General features: G+C 38.0%; 1 protein-coding gene and 1 long non-coding RNA gene across 4 annotated transcripts in view; one reads left to right on the top strand and one right to left on the bottom strand.

Moving 5' to 3' along the window:
* Window positions 1-13064, top strand: part of LOC122550838 (F-box-like/WD repeat-containing protein TBL1X) — a 399066-nt gene that overhangs the window by 48388 nt on the left and 337614 nt on the right. The window lies entirely within an intron of this gene.
* The window catches only part of LOC122550839, a 139737-nt gene that overhangs the window by 94728 nt on the left and 31945 nt on the right, over window positions 1-13064 (bottom strand). The window contains exon 2 of the long non-coding RNA XR_006311959.1: window positions 11667-11750. This is a non-coding gene — a long non-coding RNA (uncharacterized LOC122550839). The remainder of the gene's footprint in view (window positions 1-11666; window positions 11751-13064) is intronic.

Here is a 13064-nt window from a genome sequence, read left to right as displayed (position 1 = left end):
GATAGTCCCGCCATTCCAGGAATTGACCTTGTGAACCTATGCTGCACTCCCTCAATAGCCAGAATGTCTTTCCTCAAATTTGGAGACCATATCTGCACACAATATTCCAGGTGCGGTCTCACCAGGGCCCTGTACAGCTGCAGAAGAACCTCTTTGCTTCTATATTCAATTCCTCTTGTTATGAAGGCCAGCATGCTATTAGCTTTCTTCACTACCTGCTGTACCTGCATGTTTGACTGGTGTACAAGAACACCCAGATCTCTTTGTACTGCCCCTTTATCTAACTTGACTCCATTTAGGTAGTAATCTGCCTTCCTGTTCTTGCCACCAAAGTGGATAACCATACATTTATCCACATTAAACTGCATCTGCCATGCATCTGTCCACTCACCTAACCTGTCCAGATCACCCTGTAATCTCCTAACATCCTCCTCACATTTCACCCTGTCACCCAGCTTTGTATCATCAGCAAATTTGGTAATGTTACTATTAATACCATCTTCTATATCATTAATATATATTGCAAAAAGCTGCGGTCCCAGCACTGATCCCTGCGGTACTCCACTGGTCACCGCCTGCCATTCCGAAAGGGAGCCGTCTATCACTATTCTTTGTTTCCTGTCAGCCAACCAATTTTCAGTCCAAGTCAGAACTTTGCCCCCAATACCATGCGCCCTAATTTTGCTCACTAACCTCCTATATGGGACTTTATCAAAGGCTTTCTGAAAGTCCAGGTACACTACATCCACTGGATCTCCCTTGTCCATCTTCAGAGTTACATCCTCAAAAAGTCCAGAAGATTAGTCAAGCATGATTTCCCCTTCATAAATCCATGCTGACTCTGACCTATCCTGTTACTGCTATCCAGATGTGTCGTAATTTTGTCCTTTATAATTGACTCCAGCATCTTTCCCACCACTGAGGTCAGACTAACTGGTCTATAATTTCCTACTTTCTCTCCTCCTTTCTTAAAAAGTGGTACAACATTAGCCACCCTCCAATCCGCAGGAACTGATCCTGAATCTATCTGACTCTGGAAAATAATCACCAAAGGTTTCAGCAAAGGTAATGCCATTGAGTGTCAAATGATAATGGTTAGATTCTCTGCTGTTGGAGATTGTCATTTCTAGAGCCACCTCCTTCAGTACCCTGGGATGCAGACCATCAGGCCCTGGGGACTTATCAGCCTTCAGACCTAACAGTCTCTCCAACACCACTTCCTGGTAAATATAAATTCCCTTCAGTTCAGGTCCTTCAGCCACTGTTACCTCTGGGAGATTGCTTGTGTCTTCCCCAGTGAACACAGATCTAAAGTACCAATTCAACTCTTCTGCCATTTCTTTGTTCCCCGTAATATATTCCCCTGTGTCTGTCTTCAAGGGCCCAATTTTAGTCTTAACCATTTTTTTCCCTTTCACATACCTAAAAAATCTTTTACTATTCTCCTTTATATTGAGTTTATTTTTCGAGGTGGTGGAGGTGCAGTCAAAGTAAGCTTGGTGAGTTGTACAATGCACCTTGTAGATGGTGTACTGCTGGATCAGTGGTGAAGGTGATGGACAGGTGCCAGTGAAGCAGGCTGTCATGTCCTGGGTGGTGTTGAGCAACTTAAGTACTGTTGGATCTGCATACATCCAGGTAAGCAGAGATTATTCTGTCACAGTCATGATGTGGGCATGGTGGCCCAGTGGTTAGCACTGCAGCCTCAAAACACCAGGGACCTGGGTTCAATTCCAGCCTCTGGCGACTGTCTGTGTGGAATTCTACCCGTGTCTGCATGGGTTTCCTCCAGGTGCTCCGGTTTCCTCCCACAATCCAAAGATTTGCAGGTCAGGTGCATTAGTCAGGAGTAAGTGTAGAGTAATAGGGGAATGCCTCTGGGTGGTATACTCTTGTGGACTTGTTGGGCTGAAGGGCCTGTTTCCACACTGTAGAGGTTCTGTGATTTTACGTGTCTTTCGTAGTTGATGGGCTGGCATTGGATGATGAAGCTGACTGATTTATTGTAGAATTTATTGCCTCTGACCTGTTCTTGTAGTCACAGTATTTATATTGCTGGTCCAGTTCAGTTTCTGGTCAGTGGTAACCCTAAGATGTTGGCAATGAGGGTTTCAGCAAAGGTAATGCCATTGAGTGTCAAATGATAATGGTTAGATTCTCTGCTGTTGGAGATTACCATTGTCTGGCATTTCTGAGGTGCAAACATTATATGCTAATTCTAAGCTTGGATATTGTCCAGGTCTTGCTGCATGGGGACACAGACTGCTTAAGTACCTGAGGAGTCAAGGTGCTCAATATTGAGTAATGATCAGTGAATATCCCCAATTCTGATGATGGAGAGCAATGCACCGATGAAGCACCTGGAGATGGCTTGGCCTAGAACCCTGTTGTGTTTAACCTTATATTAAATATGAAAAAGCTCTTGTTATCTGATTATAACAACAAATTAAACTCCTTACAAAATAAATTCTATGACTACATTCCTCTCCCCTGTATTGGGGGGTTAAAATTAAATAAAAAACAGGAATTCACAGTTCAGACTAAAATTCTGTCTTCAGAAAATACAAGCCAAGGCATCCAATGTAATTTTTGATTCGGCATTTTTCCTGACTTCTTCCTGTGTCTCTCAAAATGGAAGCTTTAATTATTGAAAGCACCTCTGCATTTTGACACGAGCAAAGAAAATCTTATTAGTCACGAAATGACCCTATCTTTGTCCTCCCTTTCCTTAGTTTTGTTTTCTTTGTAACAGGTGGCTAAAGCTCAAAGGCTTTAACATGTATGACACAACACACATTCATAATCTCAGACTTTTACAAATCATGAGTAAACGTTATATGCACATTTCCATGAACTGATGAGAGTACAAAATACTAATTTTACTCTAGCTGCTTCCTAATCGCTCTGCTCGATTATAAATTGGAAAAATTCTCAAAGTATAATCTTACTGTTTTAGTTTTCTAACTAATAGGAATTATATGTGTGTGGGTTAACAGGAGATAATTGAGGTTCGGCAATGTTAGGGAGAATAGGACAAACTTGTTACTTAATTTTATTATCAGTGTACATTGTGAAAAGAGCAGTTTTATTGTATTTTCTTCATTCTTATTTAATGCAGGTGGTATGTAATAATGCCTGTATGAAATTGTTAAATATTGTAGCACACTCTTTGCATCCTGACAATATTTCAGTGACCAAATCAGAGTTAATTTCTCTTAATCAATAAAACAACATCGAGACTGAACACAGCCTGCGTCCACCATTCTTCCCTTTAATGATAGTTTAAACAAATCTGTGTGTAAACCTCCAATACAGGACTATTTATATTTAGGATGTTACAATTGAACTCTGCATCCCTTAGTGGGAGAAATGACTCTATAAGAGAGAGTTTCCTGTTGTTACTGCTGTTGATTGACCCCTGCTTGAGCACAGACATGGTAGGGCATTTGGAAAAGATAGAACCTGACAATGATTCTGTGCACGTATGGTTATCTCGGCAGTTGAATATATTCCTGGATATTTGATACCATGATTTTGGACCACATGTTTGCCATGTTACTGTATTTGCTGTTAAAAGGTTGGGCTCCTTTTGCTTTTGGTCTTATGCTAACTGTGGCAGTGTAAAAGATTCTGAGAAGCTGCTGGTTGCTTGTATGCATTAAGAGGTACAAATGAAGAATTCAAGCTTCACTTTTCTCCTGAATTGCAAACAGCAATGTCTGAGGATTCATCTGCCATTTTAGGAGATTGCCAATACTCCAAGATTGTTAGTTAATCTTACTGAAGGTTCAAATAACCTTGGAATATTATCGTCAAGATTTACACAAAAACAATATCTATTTTTACAAATCAGGAAGGGGAAGATGACTGATGTTTGTGGGTTAATGTTCACTGAGGAAATAATTGTCAAGATATGAAGAAAACAGTCAACCAAAATTTGTGCTTTTGGTGTTATTAGTGAACAGATAATCTTGCTGAGATTAAGTTGGTGCATACAGGCAAAACAAGAGTTACATTCAGATACTGCCTTGTAACACAGTATGATGTTCCAAGATGATTCACTGGAGCATTATTGACTCAAATATGGCTCCAAACTATCTGAAGAATAAGGTAGGTGACCACAAGCTTGACCAAAAATACAATTTTAAGCACTTACTTAAGGGAGAGATTGACGGAATTTAGGGAGGGAATTTAGAGCTATTGGTTGAGGAAGTTGAAGTCCAGGTCACTAATAGGACAGGGAAGGAAATTGGGGATGCACAAGCTGTGAGCATTAAAAGACTGCACAGATATGGAGATTGTAGGTCTGGTGGAGTTGAAATAGGGCAGGCAAACATGTAAACACAGACATATTATAGAAAGTAAGAATTATTTGATAGAAACTCCAAACAGAATTTTAATCTATTTCAACTGAAAGCAGCAGGTATAGACTACACTTAATGCTAAATAATTAGCCTTAGAGTGCATGTAATGAAAGTAACTGAATACACTATCATGCATTGAAGGAAAACTCTCAATTTTTCTGTTCCCAACCCTTTTCTGCAAACTAATGAGCTATTGGGTATTTTCTGCACTCTTATTGTAATGTTGTCTGCAGAACATAACTTCTAACTAATGTCATTCTGGGAAACCTCTGGATTGAAAAGTTTGGCAGCCCTATTTATTGCCTGGACATTCTACAAGAATAACAATCACTTGAAAGAAGAAGCTGGAGAGCTGCTGCCACCTAATTACCTATGGCTGGGAATGAGTCAGCATGTTCATGGAATAAGGGATAAAACTGAGAAAAATATGTATAATTAAAGATAATTCCAAACCTTGGGTATGTATGATTTATAAGCATTATATAGCCCATGAGATTCAAACACAACATAGCAACTCACTTCCAGATATTTATTATTCTCTATGTAATGAATACATGAATTTTTCTCAGCAATAGTGACGAAAAGCTTCCAGGCCTATTCTTCTGTTGTTGCGTTTATATTTAGTTATGCTCAGCAGCATACTTTAGAAACTTTGCTACAGCATAAGCCCTATTACAATGCAAAGTATTTAGCTTCTGAGGAATATATTTTAGTGAAATGGAATGTATATATCGAGCTTTGCACACCGCATGAGGCTTTTTTAAAAAAAAGTGTTATTTATAGACAGCCAGTAGTACATCCCCATGAGAATGTGTATAATTAGTTAGATCTGATTTGGTTGGAGCGCCTAGTCAGATTGAATAAAAATTCTAATGTGTGCCAGAGTCTTCTCGAGTTTATTTTTGTTTGGAAGGATACCGCAGCAGCAGTTTCCTTCACCAGAGAAGTATGTGTGTGGTGTGGGGAAGCACTGCAGCTAGTTTCTATATCGAAGCTGAAATTCTGAGACAACACAAGCTGGACTAATTTCAGGGCAAAAGTATATTAATTGTACAGCAGTGATTGCTATCACATATGTTGCATTCAGATGAAAAAGACCCTAACTGATATGTGAGTGCTTCGTTGTGTTGTCAGCCATTAAACATTAGTTCACTTCATTTTCAGATTAGGTTGAATCAATGTGATATAAAACATTGCACATGTCTGGAGTGGAGATAATGGCCCTTTTGTTGACCTATATTTTCTGTTTCTTTTAAGAACCACATTTGTAACCTTTATGATGCCATGAAAATCTCTCTTTAATTTCTTTGAGAAACCTCACCACTGGTAAATCATTCATACATTTGTACTAACTTGTGTTTCTCCCCTCCACTTCCTCACTTTACTGCAATGTATCATTCGGCAAAAGCTGCTTTCTACTTGCTGCATTATATTAACATTGCCCATTATATTGCCAAGTTTTATAATTAAAGAAATGTTCTTTACACTGTCTCATTCAGATTGCATGTAAACAAGACGTGTGCTGGCATCCAGTGTTTATGTTGCTAAAACTCACTTCCTTATTCATGTAGCAGTATCCTACACCTTGATTCTGGTGTTTGGATAAAGGACCTGCATTTAGCAATATTGCTGGAGGGACATAATGCACTCCTAATATTACAAGTATAGGGCACTCAATTTCAAAACTCTTAAAAGTGTAAAAATCATGAAGGCTGATGTGGAAGGAGAAAAATAATCAAGTTAATGCTTCATGTGGAGACCTTACCTATTTTAAGATTGCATCATTAATGCTATTTAATTTTTATAATCTAGAATTGAAATACTTTTCACAAAAATTTCAAGACCAAAAACAAAGTTGGCATCCAGAATTATAATTGAGAAAATAATTTTCATTTCTCACACCATACCAAGTGCCTGCGTATGAATTCAAAATAAAGTGTTGCCAGGATACTTGCCAATTCAGCACTTGTACACAAAGCAATAATTTATATTCTACTCAGCTCATCTCACCCAGGACACTAAACCTAATTGCACTGCTCCTGCTATCAGTCTGGTTGAGATTTTGTAATTCAGTACAGAACTCATTGTGGAATTTTCCTGGCCTCTAATTCTGTTATACCTCAGACAGTGTGTTTGCAACAGATCCATCAAGTGAGCCATTTGAAACACACAAGCATTCTCAATCTGTAATAGGAAATAATTTCTTGGCAGTTTTTTTCCTCCGCTCTATTGGCTGTACTGGGTTTTTGGAGTGTACCTGTATGACCATAAAATCATTTAACACTTTCAACTTGCACATTGGTACAATGTTTGACTGGAGAAGGAATCCAAGTGAAATGTAGTTCGGATTTTGAATCTCGTGACTAGCAGGAATCACTGGACATTGGAGAGTAAGGCAAGCTGGGGCTGATTTCCCTTCCCATTTCCTATCCAGCCCAAAGGAATTAAGATCTTTGAAATACTCCTGTTTTGCCCCTCTGATGCACATCATTGGGGACAGAGAAAATAGAACACTGGAGCTGCAGAAAATCTGTAATAAAATAAGGAAATGCTGGAAAGACTTAGCAGATTGGGCAATAGGAGGCAAGGCTTGCATTTCAGAATGATAATCTTTTGATTCGAACTGTCTAACCTGCTAAGTACTTTCATTATTTTCTGCACTAAAACTCGACTATTGGAGAAGTAGTTTAAACTTTTAAAGGTAACATAAATTATAGGATCTAATTTCCATATTGTATTCATGATGTGGAGCATTATGTGCTGGAAGGGCATATTGAAAGTCTAGGTGCCAAGGTCAGTTGGCCATACAGGATTTATTTTGCTTTTTTAAAAATTAATCTGCACTTTACACTGACACCCAAGTCTGAAGTTGTAGTGAGTGTAACACAATATTCAAGAAAATGATTTTTTTTTTGCATATATTAACTTAATTCCTTTTGTCAAAGTTTCTCAAAGCCAATAATTAAAACTTTTGGTAATACAGTCAGAGGTTGTAATTAATAATGGTCTTGTTAGCATATGGATTAACCATAGACCAGAAGGTCATTATTGGATTGTAAAGTAGTACTTGCATAACCATTTAAGGTTATAACATAATAGAAGAGTTTTTAGTGATGAAAACAAAGGAGAACCTTGTGATTAAGATCTCAAGGTTGTGTTTATAGCCAGCAAGACACTCCCTGTTATTTGCCAGGCTTGCTGGTTCGAATCTGAAACTCTCACCAGCAATCCAGTCATTTTCTCAAAACATATCATTGCCCTGTGCTTTGCTGCTTGAGTTTAAATAACTGCAGGAAGAGGAAGCTGTTGTGATGAAAAATTCTCTCTGGTTCAATAAAACTGTTAGGCTTGGCTTTTAATATTAAAGAGCACTTCATAAGCATGTAAACAACAGAACAGTGGTAATGGTTTTTCAGGAATGTTAACTCTGATTTCAAGAGGAGCAGCTACTTCAATAGGACTGTCAAATTCCTACCCCTCCCTTTAAAGAAAATAAGTTTAGTCTCTTGAAACTAGCATGTGAAAGTACATGGCTTTTTCTGGTGTTTTGCTGCATTTTTAATCTAGTGTTAGACCTGTGTAAACAATACATCAAAATTGACTTCCAAAAAAATGACCTTTGAACTGTATAAGCAACAGGGGGATACAATTGTGGTGACACAATATAATTTACTGACATCTGTGCTGTGCCCCTTAATGACTTGGTTTCTGATCTGTGAATCTGCCGCACTCTACTTCACCAGAGCAACCAAGACATCTGTCACAGCACAAGAGTCAAAGCAGAGTAAGCTTTTATTTGCAGAATTGAAACTTATGCCCTCAGCATGCTGCTTCTATCATACTCTGAGCTTTTGTGAAGCCAGCTTAAAAAAAGGCACCATACAATACGCATATATTGTTTCAAATTCAACAATACTGATTCAACAGAGGTCTTGCACCACTTTATTTCAGACACATATATGCAGTGTTGTCTTGGAAGAATATTACAGTATTTCTAGTTGCAGCCAGCATTAAACCTTCTTAGTAACTATAGATAAGGATGCAACGAGTGTATTTTTTCTTTCTTATTCTTCCCATTCCCCCAAATTTTCACGTTTTTTTATGCTGAGGCTGGCAGCTTGTCTTGAAGTATATAGCCATGCATAACGGCAGGTTGTGAATTTTGGGAAAAGTTGAACTTTTGTGGAGATTGAAACATTTCAGAGAAATATAACAAAGTACTTGAGAGAGTGAATAACTTTGAAGTAGATAGACTGTTATGATGTCGGAAACTGTATCTTGCTAATGTTTTCAATCTTCATGTATATCAACCATCTATTTAATAATGGGAAGAATTAAGGCTCATCTTGATCGTGCTAATATACCTCTATTATTTTAATACTTCAACATCTTAGTATTTCCTTTGCTCCTCCAATTCTTGCCTCTTGCACATCTACAATTTTAATTACTCAATCATTGGCCACAATGTCTTCTGCTGCTTCGGGTCTAAGCCTGAAATTCCCTATCTGAACCTCCATATCTCTCATGCGCTTCTTCCTTTAAGACACTCCTCAAAACTTACCTCTTTGGCCAGGATTTTAGTCACCTGTCCTGCTATCTCCTTATCAAATTATGTTTGATAATGCTCCTGCGCATTGCATCAATGCTCATCTGCAATAATGGACTTTTTGCTTCCAGCAGGATATTTGTACCTGAAGGGGCAATTCTTATACTGGCTGCCATAACATAAGAACTAAACGTGGCTGTTGTAGTACTGAAAGATTTAACAGTTGGTGTCATGAGTGTATGTGTGTGTGTGTGTATGTATATCTATTGCAGTCATAGTCACTTCATTGTTTGTTATAATAATAAGTAACACTGTTACAAACAGCATGCTTTCATCGACATGTCATGCTTCATGTGGCCCAAGTTAAAATGAGATCTGAGACATTTATAGCTTTTGTCACATACAGGGATAGAGATGATATCATGAGTATGTCTTTTAAAGGGATACTGCATACTAGCTCTGAAATGTCACACAGCAGAAAAGCTACGTTTCGCATATATGTAGAACCTTTAATGAAGTCAAATGTTCTTGGATTAGTGAGCAGGAGTTTGAATGTTTCTTCATTTCTCCACTCCACTCTTTCTAGATGACGGACAGTTTGTAGATAATCAATTGCTTGGAATTCCATATTTTGTGACTTTCAATCACAGTGTGCGGTGCATTCAAATAACCCTTGATTTTCTTTTTCAGCGCTATACAACGAATTGGGAAATTGAATGTCAAATGATGCAATGGATGCTGTCTGAATGAGAAATGAAATTGCTTCACTGATATAAGTGCTGTGCTTGGGAACATTCAGCATTGTGTAATATTGCAACATCGATTACATATTAACTGAAGATGGTTCCCCTCTTGATCCCTAGCAACTATCTCACTAAATTGGGAATTCCTTTGTTGTGTTGACTGATGTCAACTTATGGAAACAAATCAAATTGTGCACCACTGTAAACAATACCAAATGCATGTAAAAGTTGAGTAGACTATATGTAGTGCAGTATGTCAGTATCCCAGCATATAATGCCATAAAGTGAAAACGCATTGTGTATGAAGTTCCCATAGTGTGCTGATCATAAGTGTGGTGTTTGGGCTTTGTGGCAGGTGGAAACTGGTTAGTTACTAAGAATTACAAGGGTAAGACTGAACAGTAAACTGCAGTGGGTGATCTTCAGTGTGAAATTAGAGGATGCCTGGGAATCAGGTTGTCAGCCAATGTGTTTTTCTTGTCTGAGGAAAATGTTTGACATTCATCTGTTTGCACATTGGGACACAAGGTGAAGAAATAAAAAACAAATATTTTTTAAAAAGATGAGAAAATTGAATTCTATAAAAAAGAGACAGATTTTTCATATTTAATACAATTACATAAGTTGACTGTTTAGGTACAGTTTACTGCTGTGCTGTTTATCTATATTTGGTGACATAATTCAGCTGTGAGCAGCTAATGTAAAGCCTGCCAACAGTCGTTTTTAGATTGGTGAATAATCCTTTTAACAGAAATAGGTCTCTTGTTGTCGATTTTACTTCATACTTTTCGTTTTCTTTCATTTCCTTGTTTTAAGATCTGTGCTTATCGGGTAATAAAATTGTAAAAACGAATGCATTGTAATTTATGCCACTATGTAAGATCACAAGCTTAAAATCATTAGTAGTGGTCATCGTGTGAGCATTAATGCATCAATTCGCGATACCTTTTCATGTTATTTTCAACAAACAAGTTTACGACTTCGGCTAACTTACTGGAAAGGAGAACTTAGTATAATTGTGTTTAAGAATTTGCAGGATAACCTAATTTCTAATCCAAGGCACCTGCCAGACTCATTCTTTACTTTGTGCAAATAACTCAACATGAAGCAAATGATTTTGTGAGACTTATACTGGATCCTGAGAAGCATACCCTTATGATTTGCAGCATAATGAGCACTGTATATATTTTGTGATGTGTTACAAGTACGGCGTTTTTCTGCCTGAGTACCCCAAATCTGCGTGATAAGACCTACAAGCAATGAAAACAGCAGTTTCTGAGTTGATGTGAATGACAAATCATTTGTCCTACTTGTAATATTTTAAATGTCTGGCTAGAAGGAGTTTGAATATCATTGTGCTGCTGGTGATAAGGGTGGGTGTTGCATTGTTAAAACTGGTCATTTGTGGCTAAATGAAAACTTCACAGATTGCAGAAGTAACAAAGTTGGACATAAAACATTGTGAACATACCATCACATTTGGATCTAGCATTGCGTTTGTAAGCTAATTCTCAAACTTGGGCTGACTGCAGTAGTCTCGAGTGCAAAAGCCATGTAGAGTTGAAAATTACAAGATTAATGAATAAACTTAGACCAAAGCGAGGTTCAAATATTAACGTAAGAATTTGAAGATTTAATATTTTAAAAATAAAATTAAATCCTATGTGTATGTGAGTGAGCCTTTGCTGATTAAGTTTAAAAAATTGATTGTAAAATATTTGGCAGTCATTTTTGATTTATGTGATGTGTCTTTGGTACAGATTGGTTAATTCTTAGTATTTGTAAACCCAAGTGAGTTCCATTCAACGGCAGGATGCAGAGTGAGAAAAAGCGATGTGACAAGTAACCATCCAACATGTATTTTAAGGACCGCTGACGTGATTTGTGTGGTTTTCTTCCTGTGCTGGTTCATATGGACTATATGATAACATTTGTTAAAAGCATGCATTTCAAAAAATTCAGTCTAGCATATTCCCTTCTCTATAACATTTTCCCCCTTCAATCCATTCTTACCATTTGCTGGAGACACGGGGAGTGCAAATTCATGCATCCAGAAATGGACATTGACTTGTCTTCTCCAACTTGACCCGTTTTCATCTGTAAAAACAAATGGCAAAATATTCAATAATAGAAAGGCATCACATCACAATGGGAGGGAATGCCGTAGTGATATTGTCACTATTAATCCACAGACTCGGGTAATGTTCTGGGGACCGAGGTTCCAATCCTGCTATGGCAGATAATGGAATTTTAAATCAATGAATAATCTGCAATTAACAGTCTAATATTGGCATTTGGAAAAACACAGCTGGTTTACTAATGTCATTTAGAGAAGGTTTCTTTATTCACTTGTGAGATCTGGGAATCACTGGCTGGCCAGCATTTATTGTCTGTCCATAGTTGCTCTTGAGAAGGTGATAGTGAGATGCCTTCTTGAACCACTGCAGTTTATATTCTATAGCTGGACTCTCACTGCCCTTGGAGAGGGAATTTCAGGGAATTTATTCCATACATTAATTACTCTGTCTCACCTACATGTGACTCCAGACTTGGAACAATGTGGTTGACTCTTAATGGCCCTCTGGGCAATTAGAGATGAGCAGTAAAGGCTGGGATACCTAGCCACACCTACATCCGGTTGAATGAATTTAAAAAAAATTACAACTTTAAAAAAGAACCTAATTAATATATCATATATTGCTCTTACCAAATGTTCTTTCAGCAGGAGATCACAATGAATGGTGATCAAGAGCACAACAGTGGATGATATTTCTTGCCTTTGGATCCAGAGATACCAAGGCGGATAAAAAAAAAACAAATCCTGCTTGGTTTGGTTTCACAAGCAGTGAATTTATTTAACCATTGGGGTACCTAAGTTTTGTTGAAATACTATAAAATGCCTAGAAGCTGTCCTGCTGTGTCCTTTTCACAATAACATTGAATATTTTTTTAGATTAGATTCCCTACAGTGTGGAAACAGGCCCTTTGGCCCAACAAGTCCATACTGACCCTCCGAAGAGTAATCCACCCAGACCCATTTCCCTCTGACTAATGCACCTAACATTATGGGCAATTTAGCATGGCCAGTTCACTTGACCTGCACATCTTTGGATTGTGGGAGGAAACCTGAGCACCCGGAGGAAACTTACGCCGACACAGGGAGAATGTGCAAACTCCATACAGACCATCGCCCGAGGCTGGAACCGAACCTGGGACCCTGGTGCTGTGAGGCAGCAGTGCTAACCACTGAGCCACCGTGCCACCCAATTTTAGAATTTAATTTTACACAAATAAAGTTAATCTGAAAGCTTCTTTTTGATTGTGGTCTTTTGAAGATAAAGTAAGTGTTCTGAACTGCCATCAATTCTCATGGACTAAGGTTAATAATTCATTACAATTTCCTTTTGATTT

Source organism: Chiloscyllium plagiosum, chromosome 6 (assembly GCF_004010195.1).
Source record: "Chiloscyllium plagiosum isolate BGI_BamShark_2017 chromosome 6, ASM401019v2, whole genome shotgun sequence".
NCBI lineage: Eukaryota > Metazoa > Chordata > Chondrichthyes > Orectolobiformes > Hemiscylliidae > Chiloscyllium > Chiloscyllium plagiosum.
The sequence above is the reverse complement of the archived record's forward strand: the minus strand, read 5'-3'. Positions and strand labels throughout refer to the sequence as shown.